General features: G+C 40.6%; 1 protein-coding gene across 3 annotated transcripts in view; it reads left to right on the forward strand.

Moving 5' to 3' along the window:
* Window positions 1-23,846, forward strand: part of TENM2 (teneurin transmembrane protein 2) — a 1,578,682-nt gene that overhangs the window by 530,193 nt on the left and 1,024,643 nt on the right. The window contains exon 1 of one of the 3 annotated variants that reach the window (XM_030572354.1): window positions 14,724-14,789. The exons of the other annotated variants lie outside the window; for them this stretch is intronic. The gene's annotated coding sequence lies outside the window, so the exon portion shown is untranslated. Of the gene's footprint in view, window positions 1-14,723; window positions 14,790-23,846 lie in introns of those variants that run through there. 3 annotated transcript variants of the gene reach the window in all.

Here is a 23,846-nt window from a genome sequence, read left to right on the forward strand (position 1 = left end):
CGCTCATACCTGATTACCTATTAGATCTTAAGAAATCTGGCCTTTCTTTTAGCTCTGTCAAAGTCCACTTAGCTGCTATTACAACTTTCCATGACAAGATTGACGATACCTCTGTTTTTGCTCATCCAATCACCAAGCATTTTCTCAAAGGACTCCAATCCCTAGACCCAGACATTAAACCTCCTACTCCTCCATGGGACCTTCACTTAGTATTATCCTGCGTAACTCAGCAACCATTCGAGCCCCAAGCCACTTGATCCCTCTTACACCTCTCTACGAAAACAGCATTCTTAGTGGCAATCACCTCCGCCAGATGGGCAGGCGAAATCGCAGCTCTCATGGCAGACCCACCATATACTCTATTTTTTAAGGACAAGGTTACCCTTCTATTACACCCCAAATTTCTTCCAAAGGTGCATCAATGTGCCGATACACCTACCAACCTTCTTTCCTAAATCACATGCTGACTCTTTTAAATCCACAATGCATATGTTAAACATATGCAGGGCTTTGTCCTTCTATTTGGATAGAACCAAACCCTTTAGGAACTCTTCTAGACTCTTTGTCTCCATCGGGGAGCGTTCTAAAGGGACATTTATTTCTACCCGGCGGCTTTCAAATTGCATTTCTGAGTGTATCCGACTGTGCTATCAGATAAAGAAAGTTACGCCTCCAGCCAGCATCAGAACTCACTCCACTAGGTCTGCGGCTACCTCCGTGGTTTTGCTATGCAAAGTTCCCCTGGCTGACATCTGTAAAGCAGCCACTTGGTCTTCTGAACACACATTTGTTAAGCATTATGCTCCTACTCAAGACCTTCTCTGTGGGCTGGTCCACACTACGGGGGGGAAATCGATCTTAGATACGCAAATTCAGCTACATGAATAACGTAGCTGAAGTCAAATATCTAAGATCGGATTACTCACCCGTCCACACCGCGCGGGATCGATGTTTGCGGCTCTCCCTGTCGATTCCGGAACTCCGTTGGGGTTGATGGAGTTCCGGAATCGATATAAGCGCGCTCAGGGATCGATATATCGCGTCTAGATTAGACGCGATATACCGATCCCCGAGCAATCGATTTTAACCCGCCGATACGGCGGGTAGTCTGGACGTGGCCTGTGATACACGATTAGGCAGAGCTGTATTATCTACTGCATTCCTACCAAATCCGAAGTCCCTACCTCCTTTGTATACACTGCTTTTAAGTCACCTGCAGTGAGCACCCACAGGGACATCTCCCTCGAAGAAGAGGTTACTCACCCTGTGCAGTAACTGACGTTCTTAGAGATGAGTGTCCTTGTGGATGCTCCACTACCCACCCTCTTCCTCTCTACTTTGGATTTGGGGTAGCCTCCATTGTAGAGAAGGAACTGAGGAGACTGGTCGCGCACGCATACTATTAAGGTACATTCGGGGGTGTGGGGAGGCAGACTCTGCGTGTGCGTGACCGGTACGAGTTCTGCTGTAAAAATCTCCCAGCAAAGGCCCAAGACTGGAGTGGAGGATCCACAGGGACACTCATCTTGAAGAATGTCAGTTACTGCACAGGGTGAGTATCCTCCTCTTATTTGTGCAATTATGCTCAAAGCACAATCAACCAACAGTGCAATAACTTCTTCATGAGCAGAAAATTGGAAGTCATCCATTTAGGTGTTCTGTGATTGTGACGCAGTAGGGAGCGGGGTGGATTGACCTGGGAATGTCGTTTAGTTTTACTGGGACTGTCTGCATGGGGAATGGGAAAGCAGGGGATGACTTTAGGTGAGGGACGGTACCTGAGCCAGGAAGGATGGTGGGGCGAGCTGACACCTTTGCCCGGGAAATTGGACAAAGGGAGAGGGGGAGAGAGAGCCTGCTGGAGGGGTTTTTTGTTTCAGTTTTGGGCTGGCTGCGAAGAGGCAGGGAACCCCAAGTCTGGGGTCTAAGATCTTTGCCCCCCAGAGGGACCTGGCTGAGGAGTCCTGGTTGGGACTGTGTTCCTGTTGTCTAATAAAGCTTCTGTTTTACTGGCTGGCTGAGAGTCATGGTGAATCACAGGAAGTGGAGGATTCAGGGCCCTGACTTTCCCACACTTCGTGACAGTGATACACCCACTTAGTTTCCTGGCATCAGCCAATATGGCTATTAGCTACTGAGTACTTGAAGTTGAAGTACTGTCTAACAACTTCTGCTGTGGGCTAAGGGTCTTGCTTGTTATCTTATTTTGCATCTCCTTTTTCGTTCTTGTTTGTGAGCTTCCACTTGGAACCCTGTCTTTTGCTGTAAAGACAACCAAATTGTAGATAATTAATTTATTTTCAAATAATAATTATCTGTTACTTGGTTAGACCAGAGTAGGACCCTCTACCCCCTTCACTTTTCACATCAATATTCTGTTTTCAGTATATTCATGTAGGACTGGCTGATTGGGGTGTGTGGGGGGGAATAGGACAATTATTCCTATTTTTGCTGTTGAAGTAGGCATCTTGTAGACTGAAAAAGAGGAGGAATTCTGGGAATACCAGAGAATAAGAAATTCCTGTAATAGAATTGTCTGACATGTGAAGATGTATAAACCTACCATCTGTCAGGCATAACCAAGTCACAAGGTACAATTAACTGGAAAGAATTTCCTTTACTAGCTCCTCTCTTTAATCCCTTCTCAAGTTTCATTCTGTTCTTTTTTCGTATACGTGTTCTGAAACTGTTAAATGTGTAATAAAGAGTAGCATTAATTTGTATTACTAGTAACTCCGTAAATTATTCTTGACTTAATAAATGAAGGTTATTATACATATTGTATCTGCCACAGCTGAAAACTTTATGTATACAGAGGAATGCAATCCATTCACTGGTTTGTGGACACATATTGCTCGAGGGAGTATTGCAAATCCACATATGCCTGAATCTTTTATTTTGTATTTGGATGTCTGAATTAGCTGAAAATTGTGTGAACATATCCATTTTTAAAATGGGGCTTCACAGAATATACTTGGGTTTTTTTTTCAAATCAGTGTACATTCAGTTAATGTCCGTTGTCCAGAAGGTTAACTGAATTTTCAGTTTTGCATTTCTCCTAGAGGGAGTGGGACACCGTGAACCACTGTTATTTTACAGGAATTCCAGACTTATACGGGACTGCTGTTTTATATTAAAATGGACAGTCTGGGCCAAATTATTAGTTAGTTTCTATAACAGCACTGATTTTTGCATTGTGTTTTGCATTATTGCATTATGTTTGCATTGTGTTTTGCATTATTTGAGTTTGTGTTTGCATTATTGCTTTTGTGTTTGCATTATTATAGACATCAGTGCTGTTATTTTTAGTCAGTTTCTATAACAGCACTGATGTTTGCATTGTGTTTTGCAGCATACATTTTGCATAGTTCTACTACTGATTACACTAATTTCAGGCAGGACTATGGCCCAGATTGTGCATCGCCTCTTTGTCTTTGCCCAAGTGGGGAGAGTAGGAGGCTCCCCATGCTCCAGGTGCTTCTCATACTTCTTGCATGCTTTTCTGTTCAGAGACTGATCCCTGCTGTGTCTGCAACAGCTAGAGGAGCTGGCTGGCCTTCTAGTTGTTGCAAACTGCACCTTCCTAACAGGCTGTTGTGATAACTGGACGTATAACTTCACACTAATTGTGAACTCAGTTTATAAAGTAAGTGAAAGTTCATAAGATGTCACAATCACCTCTTGTCATGGTATAATTCCCCACTCTGAACCTTAGCGTCCAAAAGATGGGGTACCAGCATGAATTCCTCTAAGCTCAGTTACCAGCTTAGTACTTGTAGCGCTGCCACCAACCAGGAATTCCAGTGCCTGGTACACTCTGGTCCCCCCAAAACCTTGCCCAGGGACCCCCAAGACCCAGTCCCTCTGGATCTTAACACAAGGAAAGTAAACCCTTTCCCTCACCGTTGCCTGTCCCAGGCTTCCCCTCCCTGGGTTACCCTGGAAGATTACTGTGATTCAAACTCCTTGAATCTTAAAACAGAGAGAGGAAAATCCACCTTCCCCCTCCTTCTTTCTCCCCTTCCCAGACTCTCCCTGAGAGAGAAAGTAATCCTAACACAGAGAGAAAATTAACCTCTCTCTCCCCCTTCCCTCCTTTCTCCCCACCAATTCCCTGGTGGATCCAGACCCAGTCCCCTGGGGTTTCACCAGAATAAAAAAAAAACAATCAGGTTCTTAAACAAGAAAAGCTTTTAATTAAAGAAAGAAAAAACAGTAAAAATTTTCTTTGTAAATTTAAGATGAAATATGTTACAGGGTCTTTTAGCTATAGACACTGGGAATACCCTCCCAGCCTAAGTATACAAGTACAAATTAAAATCCTTTCAGCAAAAATACAAATGTGAACTCCTTCCAGCCAAATACACATTTGCAAATAAAGAAAACAAACATAAGCCTAACTCGCTTTATCTACCTAGTACTTACTATTCTGGACATATAAAAGACTGTATCGGAGAGATTGGAGAGAAATCTGGTTGCACGTCTGGTCCCTCTGAGCCCCCAGGGTGAACAACAACCAGAAACTAACAGCGCACACACAAACTACCCTCCCTCAAGATTTGAAAGTATCCTGTCCCCTGATTGGTCCTCTGGTCAGGTGACAGCCTGGCTCACTGATCTTGTTGACCGTTTACAGGCAAAAGAGATATGAAGTACTTCTGTTCCATTAACTCTTAACTATCCATTTATGACACCTATAATAACAAATGTTGGTGTGAAAAGGTACAAAAGGGAGGCAGAAAGACTACATTAGTCCAAACTAGGGCTGTCGATTAATCACAGTTAATTCATGAGATTACCTCAAAAAAATTAATCATCATTAAAAAACAATTTGTCATGATTAATCTCACCTTTATTCACATTTAATTGTTTAATCATTAAACAATAGAATACTGATTGAAATTTCTTAAATATTTTAGATGTTTTTCTACATTTTCAAATATATTGATTTCAACACAGATTACGGTGTACACTGCTCACTTTATTTTCATTACAATATTTGCATTGTAAAAATGATAAACAAAATAAACTATTTTTCAGTTCACCTCATACAAGTACTGTAGTGCAATCTCTTTATTGTGAAATTGCAACTTACAAATGTAGATTTTTTTTTGTTACATAACTACACTCAAAAACAAAACAATGCAAAACTTCAGAGCCTACAAGTCCACTCAGTCCTACTTCTCATTCAGCCAGTCGCTAAGACTCACAAGTGTGTTTACATTCACGGGAGATAGTGCTGCCCACTTCTTATTTACAGTGTCACCAGAAAGTGAGAACCGGTATTCACATAGGACTTTTCTAGCTGGAATTGTAAGGTATCTATGTGCCAGATATGCTAAATGTTCGTATGCCCCTTCATGCTTCAGCCACCATTCCAGAGGACATGCTTCCATGCTGATGACATTCATTTAAAAAAAATGCGTTAATTACATTTGTGACTGAATTCCTTGGGGTAGAATTGTATGTCCTACGCTTTGTTTTATCAACATTCTGCGATATATTTCATGTTATAGTTGTCTCAGTGAATGACTCAGCACATGTAGTTCATTTTAAGAACACTTTTGCTGCAAATTTGACAAAACGCAAAGAAGATACCAATGTTAGATTTCTAAAGATAGCTACAGCACTCTAGCCAAGGTTTAAGAATCTGAAGTGCTTTCCAAAATCTGAGAAGGACGAGGTGTGGAGCATGCTTTCAGAAGTCTTAAAAGAGCAACACTCCGATGTGGAAATTGCAGATCCCCAAACCCAGAAAATCAACCTTCTTCTGGTGGCATTTTATTCAGATTATTATTAAAATGAACATGTGTCTGTCCACACTGTTTTGGATGGTTGTTGAACAGAACCCATCATCAGCATAGGTGCATGTCCTCTGGAATGGTGGTTGAAGCATGAAGGGACTTACGAAACTTTCGTACATGTGGCATGTAAATATCTTGCAATGCTGGGTACAACAGTGCCATGCAAACACCTGTTCTCACTTACAGGTGATATTGTGAATAAGAAGTAGGCAGCATTATCTCCAGCTAATGTAAACAAACTTGTTTCTCTGAGTGATTGACTGTACAAGAAATAGGATTGAGTGGACTTGTAGGCTCTAAAGTTTTTTACATTGTTTTATTTTTGAATGCAGTTATTTTTTGTACATAATTCTGCACTTGTAAGTACAACTTTCATGATAAAGAGATTGCACTACAGTACAGCACTGTTTTTTCTATCAGTGTTATTGCTCCAAAATTGCGTTGTTAGTTTTAGCCAGAGGTCACATTATTAAAAAAATAAACCACTATTCAAATTATTAAATTTGTCTAGCTTAAATTTTTGCTGATTACATCAGTGAGATAATTGAAAGAACGAAATTTTTCTATTCAATGAATTATATCCCTGATGTAACACATTTTTTCTGTGTTGGTATTTCTTTGCAATACATGCTTCTAACTTTTTTCTTGGTCATAAATAATTAACTAGCAAATACATCACATAATTTTGTAAATATACTATTAATTATTATTATTTATTGAAGTAGCACCTTGAAGTACAACACATACAAATATTCATAGTAAGAGAGACGGTACCTGCTCCAAAGACCTTAGGAACTGAATAGACCAGACAAAGGATGAGAGAAGGATGCATCATAATTATGCAGATGGAGAATTGAGGCACAGAGAGATTAAGGGGCACATTTTCCAAAGAGGTTGGGGTCAGATTTTCAAGTGCTCAGCACCCAGAAATTGGGGTCATATTTTCAAAGAGGTTTACCAGCTAGCAGCTCCTTTTAGGTAAAAATTTCAAAGGTGTCTGAGTGACATAGACATGGGATTCTCATAGGCTTTCACTGACACTGATGGGCAGATTTTCAAAAGAGCACAGCGCACAATAGCTGAGCTCTTTTGAAAATCTGGCCCACTGTAACTTGCCCATGGCCAGAGAAGTCATCTATGGAAATGCCTGGAATTGGATCCAGATCTCCTGAGTTGCAGTCTATTGCCTTAACCACAAGACCAAACTGCCTCTTAATACATCCTACGCAGGACAATTAGAATGCAGTTAGAAAAGTAAACTGCCTAGAAGTAGCTGCTTGAGTAAGGCACCGTGAGGCATTTACTGTGGCTATGAATCTGTGTATCAATGTATTTATCTGCCTGTTCAAAATGTTCAATTTGTCTTTCGACGGTAACTCATTCAATATCTTTAGTTTAGTTCTATCATAGCTCACACAATCATCATGATACACATTCAGGAGTACAATACTTAGATGAGTATATTGCTTGATAAACTATTTGCAAGCATACAGTATGCAAGTCCTTTAGTGATTTTAAAATGTGACAATTTCATATATATAATTTAGCTTGTTACAAGCTAGAAATGCATGGTTGATTAGGACTGGGTGGGTTTCTGCGTTTTCAGATCACCATTCCATTCACCTCAGCCCCTTTTATTTTGGCTTCTTTAAAAGCTCCTCAAATTGTACAGTTCCTCATCCTACTAATCTGACCTCTAGGACAGGTTCATTTTATAGGTTTCAGGCTGGGAGCAGTAGGAAACTTTATAATCTGGCTTTACTGTATTTAGAATAAAGATAATCATGATTGTGGGATTAAAATATCTAGATATTTGAACATTAAAATCAATGTCTTGTCAGAATTCCACAGAGACTTAAGGAAAAGTATATCCATTTTAAGTGAATACATAACATTTTCCCTACATTATGGGGAATATTACAAGATTACAGGTGAATTAATTTCCAGGATTTCTTATGATCTTTTGTAGAAGAAATATGTGTTGGCCAAACAAACAAACAAAAATTGCATATGCGTAATGGAACACAAATAAGGTAGAACAGAGATTCTGGGGACCATAGTTTGAATGGTTGTGAGAGATCTAGCTTTTAGGATTTAATGGAATACATTTTCAGATCCGTTACCATCTATAGTATCGGATTTCTGTAGTGTCTGGGCTTCCAATCTCTTACAAACTATGGCTGAATTTAGAGTACATGCATCTAGAAAGTTGGAGTTCTGGAGATCAATGTCTTCATGTTTTATTAGCATTAATATAAATGTATGGAGTTGAGGTTTAATAAATAATTTGTCTAAAGAACCACATGTACATATCTGAATTAAGCCACTTTGTTCCACATGACATCAAATACTATTATTTGGAAAAGAGTTTACTGTCTGTATTCAAAAATTGCCTTCTTGAGGATTCTAGAAGCCATGGTATATTATAAATGGGGAGCCCTGTAACTTCTTCTGAAGGGTCTATTTATAATACACGCTCTGTTACATGTCATGCACCCAACTACTTCATATCCTTTATAATCACTCATTTTAAAATGTTCTCAGACAGTGCTCAAAATACTACACTCCCAAGGCTGGTTTTATACCTAATGTAGTGTTATACCTTGGATGTCTTTTACACTTTACACTGTTTTGATTTTTAACCACTCCTTTACAGCTATTAGCACAGCAATGTAACAATGTCTGTGAACTGAAAGGACCAGTGTCTTTAGTTCAGTAGCATATAAGGATTTAAGCACTCCTTGCATATTTCAAATAATTTTATTCACATTGTCACTAAACATAAATAGTACAGCACTTCAAATGATTGTATATCAATACTGGTCCACTGATATTATTCAAACTGATTTATGAAAAGGACAAGAGTAAACTGGCAGAAGATAGTTAAGATCAGAGTCCTGTATTTACAACAATGTCTTTACAATCATGTAGGTTGCTGCATCCTTTTCCTTCATCTTAATAAATGCAGAAACAGAAGTCAGAAGAGCAATCTTTGAATTGTTTCATTATTATTCTCAGATTGTTGTTTTTATTAATTTTAACCAGACATAAAATTCTTGCAACCTTAATGATCCAAAACTCCTCCATTTACTGACCATTTGTCCCCTTGACAGTTCAGGTACTTTAGTGCAACATGAACAAGTACAGTTTGTTAGACTAATAATGTAAGCATAATCCATTTAAGCACTGATCATTTATCATTGTATATAGACTATGAAAGCTAGTGCTTGGGAATGTGCATGGAATATGGGCTATAGTGTTATATCTGGTACATAGATGACATTAAATCTCCATCTCCTCTGACTCAGCTGGTGCAGTTGAGTATCTTAGTTGGTGTGTAACTGAGAGTACAGACTGGCTGTGAACGCAGATTGTCCAAAGAAGCCATATTATGTTTGGCTGTTTAGATCTTTTGCATTATGATAAATCTCACTGGAACGTATCCAGGATGGATCTCATAATTGAAACAAAACTATTCCTGTGCCCCTTACTGTTGCTGCAATATTGAGTGGAGAGGACAGTGATAAGTAGACATCCTGCATGGATGGGAGGTGAATGGGTGTTGGAATAGAGTAAAGGCTGAAGGAGGGAAGGGAAAAAAAAGGACAAGGGAGATGAAAAAGGAGAAAATACAGTATTAAATTGGGCCTTAATCCCCAGACTGGATTTGTTTCATGGTAAATTTGTGCACCCTTCCCTTACTTTTGACTCACTTTCTATTGTAAAAATGAAATTGAGAGGTCTTCTCTATTCCAAATTCAGATTTTAGAAAAGAAATAGAGTTCAATCTGGCTGGTGAGCCAAAATTGAATATGAAAGGGTAACAGGCTTCTAAGGAGAGAGGAGCTGAGAGAGGAAAGGTCCTATAGTCTAGGAAACCTTAACTGAAAAAAAGGGAAGTGCAGAGGGGTTAGAAAAAATAATAGTAAAAATACCCTCAATATATATAAATATGTTCAGAACAGCAGAGAAAATTATTTACCACTTTTTGTCTTATCCTTTATTAGGAACCACTTCTCATAATGGAAGGATTAGTTTCATAACCCCGCTACCAAAGTTTTGTTTGAAGCATTTTTGAAATGTAAAATTAATAAGCCTTGCTCTGGTAGCAAGAAGCCACAGACCATGGTTGCCATCATTCTAATAATACACACTCTGGACATCATTCTAATAATGCGCAACCTTATTACTGTGCTGGCTGTAGATGAGGGCTTGGTGGCTGAAACGCAGCAAACCCCTGGTTAAGATGTTTTATGCACTGTTTGTATCTGTCTTACAACCCAGTAATCTAATTGAGTTCCAAACTGCCGCTGGATGTTCAGGTAGTAATAGTTTCGAAGAACGCTATTCATCATCTGCACTTAGCAAGAAAGTTGTGACTTTTCTTTCAGATGTCAACCTCTACAAGGTTGATCCAGGCTTTTGTCACCTCCAAGTTGAATTACTGCATTGTGCTCTACATGAGGCTGTTCCTCCAGTTCCATCAGAAATTGCGGCAAGTGCAGAGTGCTGGGTCCATTTAAGAATTGTTTTCTGGAGGGAGTGTGCCAGGCTTGTATTCCTCAATATGCTATAAGGTGTTTGCTTTAATATAAACATTTTGGGTTCTGCTTACCTCAGGGCCATGTCCTTGTGTGCTTCTGTGGCAGTTGCCATCAGCCAAGGTATTAAAGCCTGTAGTCAACTGGTTTAAATGAAAAACGGGATTGATAGCCTGACTGTCATAAACAGATAGCTAAGGGTTAATGTCTCTTTCACCTGAAACACCTGACCAGAAAACCAATCAGGAAACCGGATTTTTTCAACTTTGGGGGGAGGGAAGTGTGTGTCTGAGTCTTTTGTCTGTCTGCCTGTTTCCTCTGAGCTTTGGAGAAGTAGTTCTATTTTCTAGTCTTCTGTTTCTAAGTGTAAGGACAAAGAGATCAGATAGTAAGTTCTATGGTTTCTTTTCTTTGGTATTTGCATGAATATAAGTGCTGGAGTGCTTTGATTTGTATTCTTTTTGAATAAGGCTGTTTATTCAATATTCTTTTAAGCAATTGACCCTGTGTTGTATCATCTTAATACAGAGAGAACATTTGTATTTTTTTTCTTTTTTATATAAAGCTTTCTTTTAAGACCTGTTGGAGTTTTTCTTTACTTCAGGGAAATTGAGTCTGTACTCACCAGGGAATTGGTGGGAGGAAGAAATCAGGGGAGGTCTGTGTGTGTTGAATTGGCTAGCCTGATTTTGCATTCCCTCTGGGGAATAGGAAAGTCCTTTTTGTTTCCAGGACTGGGGAACGGAGAGGGGGAATCACTCTGTGTAGTTTCACAGAGCTTGTGTCTGTGTATCTCTCCAGGAGCACCTGGAGGGGGGAAGGGAAACAGGATTATTTCCCTTTGTTGTGAGACTCAAGGGATTTGGGTCTTGGGGTCCCCAGGGAAGGTTTTTCAGGGGGACCAGAGTGCCCCGAAACACTCTAATTTTTTGGGTGGTGGCAGCAGTACCAGGTCCAAGCTGGTAACTAAGCTTGGAGGTTTTCATGCTAACCCCCATATTTTGGACGCTAAGGTCCAAAATCTGGGAATAAGGTTATGTCATGGTGTAGCAGCGGTGGGATCTAGACAGAATCCAGAAGCCAGTAGGAATATTATATTTTTCTTTTCTCTGCTAAGGGCTTTTTAGCAGAGAGAAACAGTTTGGTTTTAAAAGGGAACCAGAGAGAATTTTTTTTTTCTGCTCTCTCTAGCAGTTTGTGGTTTGCATGTTAAGCGAGAAGACTGTTGAGGGTCTTTTGTCATGCAATAGCCCTCCCATTAGGTGGCAAGTACCAGCACTTATATGCATGCAAATAAAGTGGTTTTTCTGGTTTCCCTAAATTGAACATTAGCTAGAGAGAGAAAAGGAAAAAAGCACTGTTGCTAGGCAGACTTCAGGAGGCAACAGAGCCTGCAGTGCAGAAGATAAACACCGGAGGGCACCCCAACACAAGAAAGCAGGAATCATGACTTCTAAGGCAAAAATGGAGGCCGAAGACCAAATCAAAGAAGCTGAACACAGGCGACAACTAGAAATAAAACAAAAAGAGATGGAGCTGAAAGAAAAGGAAGAAAGCATCAAACAGGCAGCCCAAGAGGCAGCACACAAAAGAAAACTAGAAGAAGAAGAGGTGGCCTACCGAAGGAAACAAGCAGAAGATGAGTTGGCCCACAGAAGGAAGCAAGAAGAAGAAGAGGCGGCCCACCGCCGAGACATGGAAAAACAACAAAAAGAAATGGAAAAACAACAAAAAGAAAATGAAGAGAAGGAAAAGCAGAGAAAACATGAACTGGAGTTGGCAAAAGCTGGGCTGCATGTGCCAGCCAACCCTAACAACCCGGCGCCCATTATTGCTCCACAGCACAGGAAATTTCCCCACCTACAAGGCAGGTGATGACACCGAGGCCTTCCTGGAAAATTTTGAAAGAGCCTGTCTTGGGTACAGCATCCCCGAAGACCAGTACATGGTAGAATTAAGGCCACACCTCAGTGGACCTTTAGCAGAGGTGGCAGCTGAAATGCCCAAGCCGCAAATGAATGACTATAAACTTTTTCAAACCAAGGCCAGATACCGGATGGGGATAACCCCAGATCATGCCCGTCGGCGCTTCAGAACCCAAAAGTGGAAACCAGAGGTGTCATTTCCCAAAACACGCCTACTACATTGCAAAAAACTATGAGGCCTGGTTAACAGGAAACACATTCAAACCTTGGAAGAAGTGACCTCCTCATACAATGGAGCAGTTCTTGGATGGTGTTCCTGAAGACATCACACGGTACATACAAGATAGAAATCCCAAAACTATCGCTGAGGCGGGGGAGATTGGAGCCAAATGGATGGAACTGGCAGAAAGCAAAAAAGCTACTGTCAAGGGGAACGATTACCCCAGGGGGCACACAGACCATAAACCCTACAACCGAGGACAGCCAAAGACCCTACATACCACCCAAGTAAAGCCACAGATACCCTACTCTTCAACCTCACCAGTCTCCAGTAACTCACCTCGGCCCAGTGACCCATCAGATGGAAGATGCTTTAAGTGTAATGAACTGGGACATATCAAGGCCAACTGTCCCAAGAACACCATGCGAGTGCAATTCATTACACCACCATCACCCCAAAGATCCCCAGGCCCAGATGCCTCTCAAATACCCTTGGAGCGAAGGGAAAATTTGAGAGTGGGCGGAAAGAAGGTTACTGCGTGGAGAGACACGGGGGCACAAGTGTCAGCTATCCACCAATCCTTCGTTGACCCCAAATTCATCAACCCAAAGGCCAAAGTTACAATTTACCCCTTCATGTCACAAGCTGTAGACTTGCCTACAGCTCAACTGCCTGTCCAGTACAAAGGCTGGTCAGGAATGTGGACTTTTGCAGTCTATGACAATTATCCTATCCCCATGCTACTGGGGGAAGACTTGGCCAACCAGGTGAGGCGGGCCAAGAGAGTGGGAATGGTTACCCGTAGCCAAACCAGGCAAGCTTCCAGACCCATTCCTGTTCCTGAGCCGTCCACAGAGGCCCCGTCTGTGTTACCAGAGACCCAGACAGAGGTAGTGGACCCGGATTCCATGCCTACCACTGAAACAGCCACAGCATCTCCAGTCCCAGGCCCGGAACTGGAACAGCAACCAGCACCAGCAAGTGCAACCACATCTTCAAACTCAACGCCAGAGGGCGCCAGCGAGCCAGAACTGGCAGAAGCACACGACAGCATACCCAAAAGGCTCAGCCAGAGCCTGAAATACCCTCAGGTGCACCAGCGGAGAGCGGTTCACCAGCAACGGAAACAACCCCATCACCTACATCGCTTCCAGAGGGACCAAGCCCAAGTCCACAGTCTGAGGAAGAACTGGTGACCCCAGCCTCAAGGGAACAGTTCCAGGCTGAGCAGGAAGCAGATGACAGCCTTCAGAAAGCGTGGGCGGCGGCACGGAGCACCCCACCGCCTCTCAGCTCTTCTAATCGATCCCGGTTTGTTATAGACCAAGGACTTTTATACAAGGAAATTCTTTCTGGTGGACACCGGGAGGAATGGCAGCCGCAAAAACAGTTGGTGGTTCCAACTAAGTACCGGGGGAAGCTCTTAAGCTTAGCCCATGATCATCCCAGTGGCCATGCTGGGGTGAACCGAACCAAGGACCGGTTGGGGAAGTCCTTCCACTGGGAGGGGATGGGCAAGGATGTTGCCAAGTATGTCCGGTCTTGTGAGGTATGCCAAAGAGTGGGTAAGCCTCAAGATCAGGTCAAGGCCCCTCTCCAGCCACTCCCCATAATTGAGGTCCCCTTTCAGCGAGTAGCTGTGGATATTCTGGGCCCTTTTCCAAAAAAGACGCCCAGAGGAAAACAGTACATACTGACTTTAGTGGACTTTGCTACCCGATGGCCAGAAGCAGTAGCTCTAGGCAACACCAGGGCTAACACTGTGTGCCTGGCCCTAACAGACATCTTTGCCAGGGTAGGTTGGCCCTCCGACATCCTTACAGATTCAGGGTCTAATTTCCTGGCAGGGACCATGGAAAAACTGTGGGAAACTCATGGGGTGAATCACTTGGTTGCCACCCCGTACCACCATCAAACCAATGGCCTGGTGGAAAGGTTCAATGGAACTTTGGGGGCCATGATAAGAAAATTCATCAACGAATTCTCCAATAATTGGGACCTAGTGTTGCAGCAGTTGCTGTTTGCCTACAGGGCTGTACCACATCCCAGTTTAGGGTTTTCACCATTTGAACTTGTGTATGGGCATCAGCCAAGGTATTAAAGCCTGTAGTCAACTGGTTTAAATGAAAAACGGGATTGATAGCCTGACATTCTTGATCAAGGAATTCTCTGTTTTGGAACTGATTTCACACTCCTCTCCTGTAACTCCCACTCTCTAAACTTTGATTGCTAGAATTGCTGACCTTTGGAGTCTGCTACAAAGTTCATCCCTTCTCCCAGTCTTCTCTTGGGGATGGTGGTAGGTACTGAGTAAAGTTTTGGAATTGTCATGTAGATTGACTTTTGCTAGCAATAAGGCAATCTATAATTTAATGTTTAATTTTTCTTACTGTTGTATATACACTTAGAGAAAGTTGGATCATATCCAACGTTTAAAAATGATAAACATGGATTTTGTAGTAATTGTAAATGTGAGCACATTACACTATATTGTGTGGTAATAGAGGACTATTGATAATTGTTAGTCAAGTAGCAAAAAGCAAGTAAGCTGATAATGTATATTTAGGGATAGTATTCTCATGACTGAGAAATATTTATTCAAAGCTCGAGTAATATGTGTATATAATTCCAATGATATCTACAGTATCATTTTCATACAGCTTTAAAACACTTTTATTTTAGTTTGAAATATTCTTTTGAATTAGTTAAAAAGTGGCATCATCAATGTGATCATTGCTTATTTATTGTTACATTTCCATATTAAAATATAGTAGGCCGAATTCTGTGCTAAAGCACACCATGCAATCTTGTTAAAAGATCGCCTGGTCCACACTACGCTGTTAAACTGATTTTAACAGCATTAAATCGATTTAATGCTGCACCCGTCCACACTACACTGCTCTTTATATCGATTTAAAGGGCTCTTTAAATCGATTTCTGTACTCCTACAAAACGAGGAGTAACGCTAAAATCGATATTACTATATCGATTTAGGGTTAGTGTGGACGCAAATCGACATTATTGGCCTCATTCTTTTACAGTAGCTACCCACAGTGCACCGCTCCAGAAATCGACGCTAGCCTCGGACCATGGACGCACACCACCGAATTAATGTGCCTAGTGTGGACGCGCACAATCGACTTTATAATATCTGTTTTATAAAATTGGTTTAGACTAATTCGAATTTATCCTGTAGTGTAGACGTACCCGATGAGCCTGCACAAGGTGAAGGGCACTGCAGTGTTTGGCCTAGTTTTTGTTTGTTTGTTTTTTGCCTTAATGTATTATAATTTATAATGCAAATTATTATATGATATACATTATAATAATTTGCATTATAATATATTGAAGTACCATTTTCATTGCAAATGTATATTTAGAGATTTCACATATTCAAGGTAAAAATCTAAGTAGTTTAATCTTTACAGCTGTACTTGAGTAGCTGACATACCTGTCTATTTTATAGTGTCCCTCTCAAGCCACTGCATATGCATTAATGTGCTCATTAATTATCGTATATATTAACAATATAATTATACATTTAAAAATTTTATATTCCTGTACTATCACTACATGCAATCCTGTAAATCTGTAAAATCAATAAACTTATTGTATACAACAGTCCTTCAATTTTAATATATTATGTAAGATACTATATATCAACTAATTCCCATCTACTTGTTAAAAAGAGTTTAATTAGTAACCACATGACTGGATTTGAATATGAAATTGCTTGAGTGCATGGTATATTGGTACAAGACTGTTACATGAGTCATTCATGTCATTGAATTTTAAATTTACTTAACAGGATTAAATGTGTAATTACATTGGGCCCAATTTGCTAGTCTTACTCACGTTGACTTGAAGGGAGTAAATTGCTACTCAGTGTCAATGCAGCTGGTATGTTTGGGCTCATAATTTGCAATTTTAAGAGCACTGATATTGGTAAAATTCTTGGGACAGTATAAAAATTGCCATCTAATCACTTATCAGAATAAAAGCAGCTACAGTATAGTTTTCCTATTTTGTATTTATAGTCAATGAATATTGTTAAGGCCCTACCCTCTGGTGCCCTTTCCTCTCCCATAAGTAAGTCAGGCTCTCTCCATTACACTCAAGAAATCTATGGAAGAGAGAGCCAGTGCTAATTCTTGTCTGAAAGCGGACAAGTATAACCCCCAACCGAGTGCTAACTGAAGATCCCTTTTTTCCATCTTACATGAGTGGCAAACTTTGCTCCACATCACATGTTTCCATAGAAGCCCCGTTCATGGAATCTTGCCATGGCTAGCTGGAGTCCTGCAGTGACTGCACTGGGCAGTATTTTTGCTTCCTCTTGTTGAAGAATCTTGTGTGCAAAATATAGTCCTGAGAATCTCCATACTTCTGCCTTGGATCAGTTTTTTACTTGAATGCAACTGAAAATATTCCCTTTGGCAGTTCTTTTAACTTTGATGTTAGTGGCAGAATAAAATGTAGTGGCTAAAACTGAGTGAATGAAAAAGGATGTGTAAGGGCACTACCCTGTAAGGGGTTCAGTGTCCTCCTGAATGGGAGTCAGGGCACTGTTGTATTAATTTAGATGGAATATAGGGGCCCAAATATGTTAATATAATGCAGTCACTGACCAACATTAAACACTGTTGAACAAGGTCCAGGGCTTGGTATACAGAGACCCTCAGCCTGTTTTAGTACCATGGCAAACACACCATTAATAATCCTATTAACATTTTATTAAAGATAAAGAAAAGGAAGAACAGTTAAAACATTTGAAATGTAAATTATGAAGCAAGACTTTCATTTTAACAACATCCTTTGTTCCCTTTCCCTTTAGCTGAAGAGAGTTTTTAGAAGGAAACCTCCCTCCCCCAGCCCCTTGTTTGACACTCTCTTAAATGGTATCAAAGATGATAATAACTGTCCTTTTGGGGAAAAGAAAAGGAGTTAGTTGAGACGGCCTGGAGCTGTTATTGCTGTTGTTAAATTCTGATCCCATTTCTTCCCGGGTGGTGCTAGGGATTCAGTAGGAGCTGGTAGAGGTGGTGATGTCATCTGAGTCTCTTTCTCTGTCCCAGTCTGATCAGGATATCTCTCAAGCCTAGGATGGTGAAGGCCTGCGGTCTGAGAAGATGGTGTGTGTATGGGGTGTGTGTGTGTGTGTGTGTGACAGCCATGATGGTGAAGCTTGATTCAGTACCCTCCCTCTGTTCTTATTTGCCCCCTACCTCACTCTGTTCTTATTTGCCCCCTAAAGTCTCTTTTTTTAAAGACTCTAAAAAGGGAGTGATGGGTAGAATAGCCTATCCCCTCATTATTTTCAGTTATGTCTAGTTTCTGATACACCAGTTTGGTTCATTACATTTCTCATTTTCTTGTTTACCATGCATGATCTTAACACAGACCTTGACTTATATCAGAAGGCTTGTTTGTTTAGACTAATTCAGTCTCTCTCTTCTTGTTGTACCTTTTCCCATCAACCTTTGTTTACAGGTTATTGTGACCTTTTATGAACTTGCACGTTTTACAGCTGAGCTCACAATTAGGATAAATTTGTAGGCTCAATTATCAGAACAACATTCAGATTCTTGTGGAATCGATCCCTGATACTGATATCAAAATCTTCTGTCAGAGGCTCAATGAAAGATGTTTGAAAAGGATACCTGTCCGTACTGTGTGGAATAAAATTGTGTGTATTTGTGTGGAAAGAAATATTTTGATATTGTGAGAACTGTTGCCTTCAACTAGTTTTAGTTCATAAAAAGCCAAATAATATATTAAGAAGTGGCTACAGTGCAGATTTTGAGCTGAGTTCTGAACATTGCATGCTACCTTGTGCGACTACGCTGACCTGCTGCAAGCTTCCTAATCAAGACAGTGCCATGTGTTGTTCAGGATTTTTCCAAAGCAGCAGGTATCTCCTCAATGACCTTTCACAGGGACTGGAGCTCCATTCCTTCATAGTTTACCTGCACAGCCAGGACTAAGGCTTCTCCTCCCCTCCACCGCTTGTTTCATGGTTGCTCCTGTGCTTCCCCGTCCCTGCTGTTGCACTGTGTGCTCCACACTCAGTGCTCTACACATCCCTGCCGTGCAGAGTTTACAAATCCCATAGTTGCTGTGTCTCCACTTGTGCAGTGAATATAATCTTTGTGGAGACTAAAACCCCATTCTCGCAGAGTTTAAGCATAGGGGAGGAGGGTCTGCACACTGTCTCCCCTCTCCCTAGTCAGTCTCTTCTGCTCACTCATACTCTGCAGAGACTTCTCCTGAGCTGTTGGACCTTCTTGCAGAGTTTATAAACTCCCCAGCCCCTTCTGGGGCCAGGGATAGCTCAGTAGCTATCCCTGAGGGGACCATTTCGGAATCAGGGGAGGGAAGGAGAACTGTTAGGGACAATACTTGGTGCTGCTAGTGAAGGCAGGGGACTGTACTCAATGACCTTTCAAGGTCCCTTGCAGTTCTGTTAAGAGAGGTATATCTCCATATTTTTTTTCTGTCACTGAGTAATTATTAAACACTAATTATAAGGTGATTAGTGAGATCTGGTCTCAAATTCTGGAGACACTGACAAAATGAACCGGTGTAGTATTTGAAGAGCTCATTATATTTAAGTTTCTAGTCATGGTATAGGGTAAAATTTAAGGCTGTGAGTCAACTTTGGCTATGCAATTGCATCTGTTAAAGTGATTAGGTTTTTCTTTTTAAGTGAAGCCTGGATTTCCAGCCTCTTTAATGTAAGTTTTAATTTAATTTTCATTAAGCCACAATATGTTTTAAAAACATTTTTCAAAAAGGGTAGTAATGCATGTGTTTATTGTAAGGTGGGGGAAAGGGGTTGCCTGGGAATACTTTCCAATCTCTGGTAAAAATGAACTTGCATTATATATGGCTAAATGGCTTGTTATGTAAAACAACTATCTGGGTTGCTAAAATAACATATCTTAATAAACAAAAATGCTCTCCCTCCCAGTCATCCCCTTGAACATAACTGTAAATATATCCAGGCAATACACTTGGCTTTAATGAATCCTTGAAATAAATTATTGATGATCATGAATTTTTATTCACCAAAGCCAACTAGAGCTTCACCCCTGCAGTTTTATGAAAGTAAATGGTGTCTGTATATTATAACTCTATTAGCAGAAGCATGATGTCCTGCCGCTGAAAGCCGTGGATAGAATATTTTAGCAATATGGAGGTCAGTACTTAAGTAACCCTTAGGTTATGTAGATACTAATAACACACACTTTCTTATCCATAGCTTATCATGTGTGCAATAAAAAGAAATTGGAACAAGACTAAGCATAGAGTAACAAATATAAGATGAGATTAGAGACATGTTCACAAGGATAACAAGTAACACATTCCCTCAGGCACTGTAGGGCTAGATAGTGTGCAGCCCTAATACAGCTTTTCAGAAGAGTTAAGCAGAGTAAGGATTCCCTACTTCAGGTATGGCAATCATAAAGCTATCTGAATGTTCGGTCCCAGTACCCAGCACAGTGGAATCCTGCACAGTCACTGCTCCCCTTCGTGAGTGAGTGCACAGGGAGAGAGCAGAGAAGGGCAGGGAGGAGAATAGTTGAAGTCATAATTACTTCTTTCCTCCCTTCAAATTCCATTTAGCAGAGCTGGGTGCTTGCTGTGCAATACAGCATCTCTTGGAAAGAGCTGGTGCAGTGTAATTTCTCCACCTGAGCCTGCAATGCAAAAGGGGAGCTTGGGAGGAATTGTGCTTCAGAAAGGTATTTCTGAGGCATAGTTCTTCATGAGGCAGTGCATCTTCATCACAACCTAAGTCACAAATAGCTTTTGGGTGCTTCAAGAGGAAGCTGTTGTTATCCCGTCCCATATATTTTGGGAAGAGCTGCATCTGTTCTACCATTTTCAAATTTGTTAACATTAAAGGGAAGAAAGAGGAGGAACAACCAGTTTGACCATGCATTTGATCTCATCCATCACTTCAACAGAATGAAATACATGTCAGCTCTGCACAGCTATTCTGCTGGCAACTGTACCATATGGGATAGGGATGGGGAGGGGGGTATTAGCAGTAACCCATTTAAAAACTGAGTGGCTCTTTAAGGCAGAGGAAATGGGACACAGACAGAAGTGTCCTGCAAAGTGAAATCTAGAAACAACCAAGCTCACAAGGAAGCTACAGGTTAAGTTTTTTCTGTTGAAGATTAAAGTTTCAAAAGAGGGCAACTGTTAGGAAGGTGGAAGTTGGAATAATATCTTGGTGTGAGTGCTTGTGGGAGGGTGTCCACTTGTAGGGGACAGAATGCAGTAAAGTGGGAACTTGTTTTTTAAGAATCATTAAAGTTTCAAGGAATAGTCCCTATCGGAAGAGTACATATCCAGGAAGCATACCTTTGTTTGCATTTTTTTAATTTTTGAATTAAGAGTTTCAAATATAAAAAATCCCTGATTTTATTTCCACTTTTAATAAAACTAACTGAATTATTTCATTTATTTTAATTTCCCAAGAATTAACAAAGCAACAAATGTTGGATTAGCTTTAAAATAATTTGTCCCTTTCCTTTGAGCCAACTAGTGAGAGCCAATCTACCTTTATATATATATTTTTTTTCTTTCTTTCGGCAGTGGATGTGCTGTAAAAGTGGTACACTAAAATATCTCTCTTTGAAAGGATCCATACGAATTCCCACTGTGCTCAAAGAACAAAATTTGATTCTCTGTGAACAGTTGTTTTTTTCACATATTATTTTGTTCTCATACATATAAAATACAAAATTACAAATAGCTGGTTTTAAAGCAAAATGGGACTTCATATAAAAGTGCTCTAGGAATGGCGCAATTCTGCTGCATCTGACTCCACAGTGCCCCCAAAGCTTCTGAAGTCGTACTGCCTACCAGTCACAGTGGAACTCCCAGTCTGTTCCCTGTACCACTTCTTTTTTATTGGGGATCCCAGACAGCTGCCCACAGTGATGCAATAGAGACATACATGTGGTGGGTGCAGTAGAACCATGCTAATGGGGAGGCTAAACACCAGGACTGTGGATACACAGGATGTTTGGAAGGAGATCTCGGTATCTTGGGTGGTTGCCCATTCAAGGGCCAAAGGATTTCACATGTTTGGGGAGGGGGAAGCTAGAACAATTACTACTACTTAGTAATTCAGTAACTCCAGAACATTTCAATTGCAGTGTTTTTCTTTCATCTCTCTTGGTCCCCATCCACTGGTTTTCACACATAAGGCATGATCTGTCATGGAATTTTAATCATGCTAGGATACTGTTACTACCATGCAGGATCAGGCCAATGTTTAAGATAGTATGGTAGGGCATATCAATGCAGTAATCTACCTGATTCTTCAGTGGAAGGCAATCCCCAAAAAGCAACAACTATATATTTCACCTAACAAAAATTGTGTTCCATTGTCTACATTTTGTGTGTGTGCGCGCACACGTGTGTGCACATGTGCAGTAGTGACCCTGTGGGTCATTTTTCTGACCTTTTTGGGCAATCATTTTATGCATTTCAGCATGAGATTAGATTACCACTTCATTTTCTTAGTTTCCGTATCTAGAAATGTTAATAGTCATAAAATTATCTAGTCCTTTTCATAAATAAATACATAAGTAAATCTATCCACAGTCTCTCTCTGACCTCTAGAAAATTCTGCTAAGTGGCCATATGCTACATAAAGAAGAATTTCCTTTTATTGGTTCTAAATGGATTGCCCTTTAATTGATCAAAGTGAATATAAAATGAAAGAAAGGGCACCATGTTGCATTAAGGTAAAGATTATTACTTTCCTTTAAGATTTTATTATTTATTTATTTATTTATTTAAATTGAAAGGTACAACATACGGATTCACTCAAGATAGATGCTTTAAAGCACAGTGGAAAAGGGTTGTCTTCATAAATAAATCTCAGACAACATGCAGCAAAAGGATTTTGTTTTTTTTTATTTTTAAATTGGATATGTTTGTCAGCAATGTATGACTTGGTGGTTAAAGTTAAGACACCCCACTTAATATCTTGATGTGTAACAAATACTGTGGAATGAATTATTTTTTGTTGTTTTTTCTACTTTCAGAAGAATATTTTGTCAAATATAAACGTGCACTGGATCAGTTTTAAATAATTTGTTACTGACTCTTAGAAACAAATAACCAAATTTAGTATACCATAAAATATTTTTCTTCTCCCCTTTCCAAGAATTCAGCCAGGAAGGGAAGAAGCTAATCACCAGTAAGAGGTCATTATGTGTGTGTCAACTTGTATTCCTTTATATTTTTGTGTGATAATATTAATCATGATGAAATTACTTCAGTGCCCATGTCGATGGAACATAATTCAGTAGAATTATCCTTTAATTTAGCGTCAGTGCCCATCTGCTTAAAGAACACCCAGATTCAGCATTACTCTTTCTAAGGCTATATTTGAGTACTATAGTACAGTGCGTGTTAGAAAATACAATATGTACAGAAAGGTTTTGGATTCATGAAATTGTTAAAAGAATGTCTGCTACAGTACTTTCTGCAACTTGCTGGAAACATAAATTGTTTCATCATAGTATCAGAGAATATTAAGGTTGGAAGGGACCTCAGGAGGTCATCTGGTCCAATCCCCTGCTCAAAGCAGGACCAACACCAACTAAATCATCCTAGCCAAGGCTCTGTCAAGCCAGGCTTTAAAAATCTCTAAGGATGGAGATTCCACCACCTCCCTAGGTAACCCATTCTAGTGCTTCACGGTCCTCCTAGTGAAGTAATGTTTCCTAATATCCAACCTAGACCTCTCCCACTGCAAGTTGAGACCATTGCTCCTTGTTCTGTCAACTGCCACCACTGAGAACAGCCTAGCTCCATCCTCTCTGGAACCACTCTTCAGGTAGTTGAAGGCTGCTATCAAATCCCCCCTCACTCTTCTCTTCTGCAGACTAAATAATCCCAGTTCCCTCATCCGCTCCTTGTAAGTCATATGCCCCAGCCACCTAATCATTTTTGTTGCCCTCTGCTGGACTCTCTCCAATTTGTCCACATCCCTTCTGTAGTGGAGGAACCAAAATTGGATGCAGTACTCCAGGTGTGGCCTCACCAGTGCCAAATAGAGGGGAATAATCACTTCCCTCGATCTGCTGGCAGTGCTCCTACTAATACATCCCAATATGCAGTTGGCCTTCTTGGCAACAAGGGCACACTGCAGACTTATAGCCAGCTTCTCATCTACTGTAATTCCCAGGTCCTTTTCTGCAGAACTGCTGTTTAGCCAGTCGATCCCCAGCCTGTAGCGGTGCATGGGATTCTGCTTTCCTAAGTGCAGGACTCTGCACTTATTGAAACTCATCAGATTTCTTTTGGCTCAATCTTCCAATTTATC

The sequence above is a fragment of the Gopherus evgoodei genome, chromosome 8 (assembly GCF_007399415.2).
Source record: "Gopherus evgoodei ecotype Sinaloan lineage chromosome 8, rGopEvg1_v1.p, whole genome shotgun sequence".
Taxonomy (NCBI): Eukaryota; Metazoa; Chordata; order Testudines; family Testudinidae; genus Gopherus; species Gopherus evgoodei.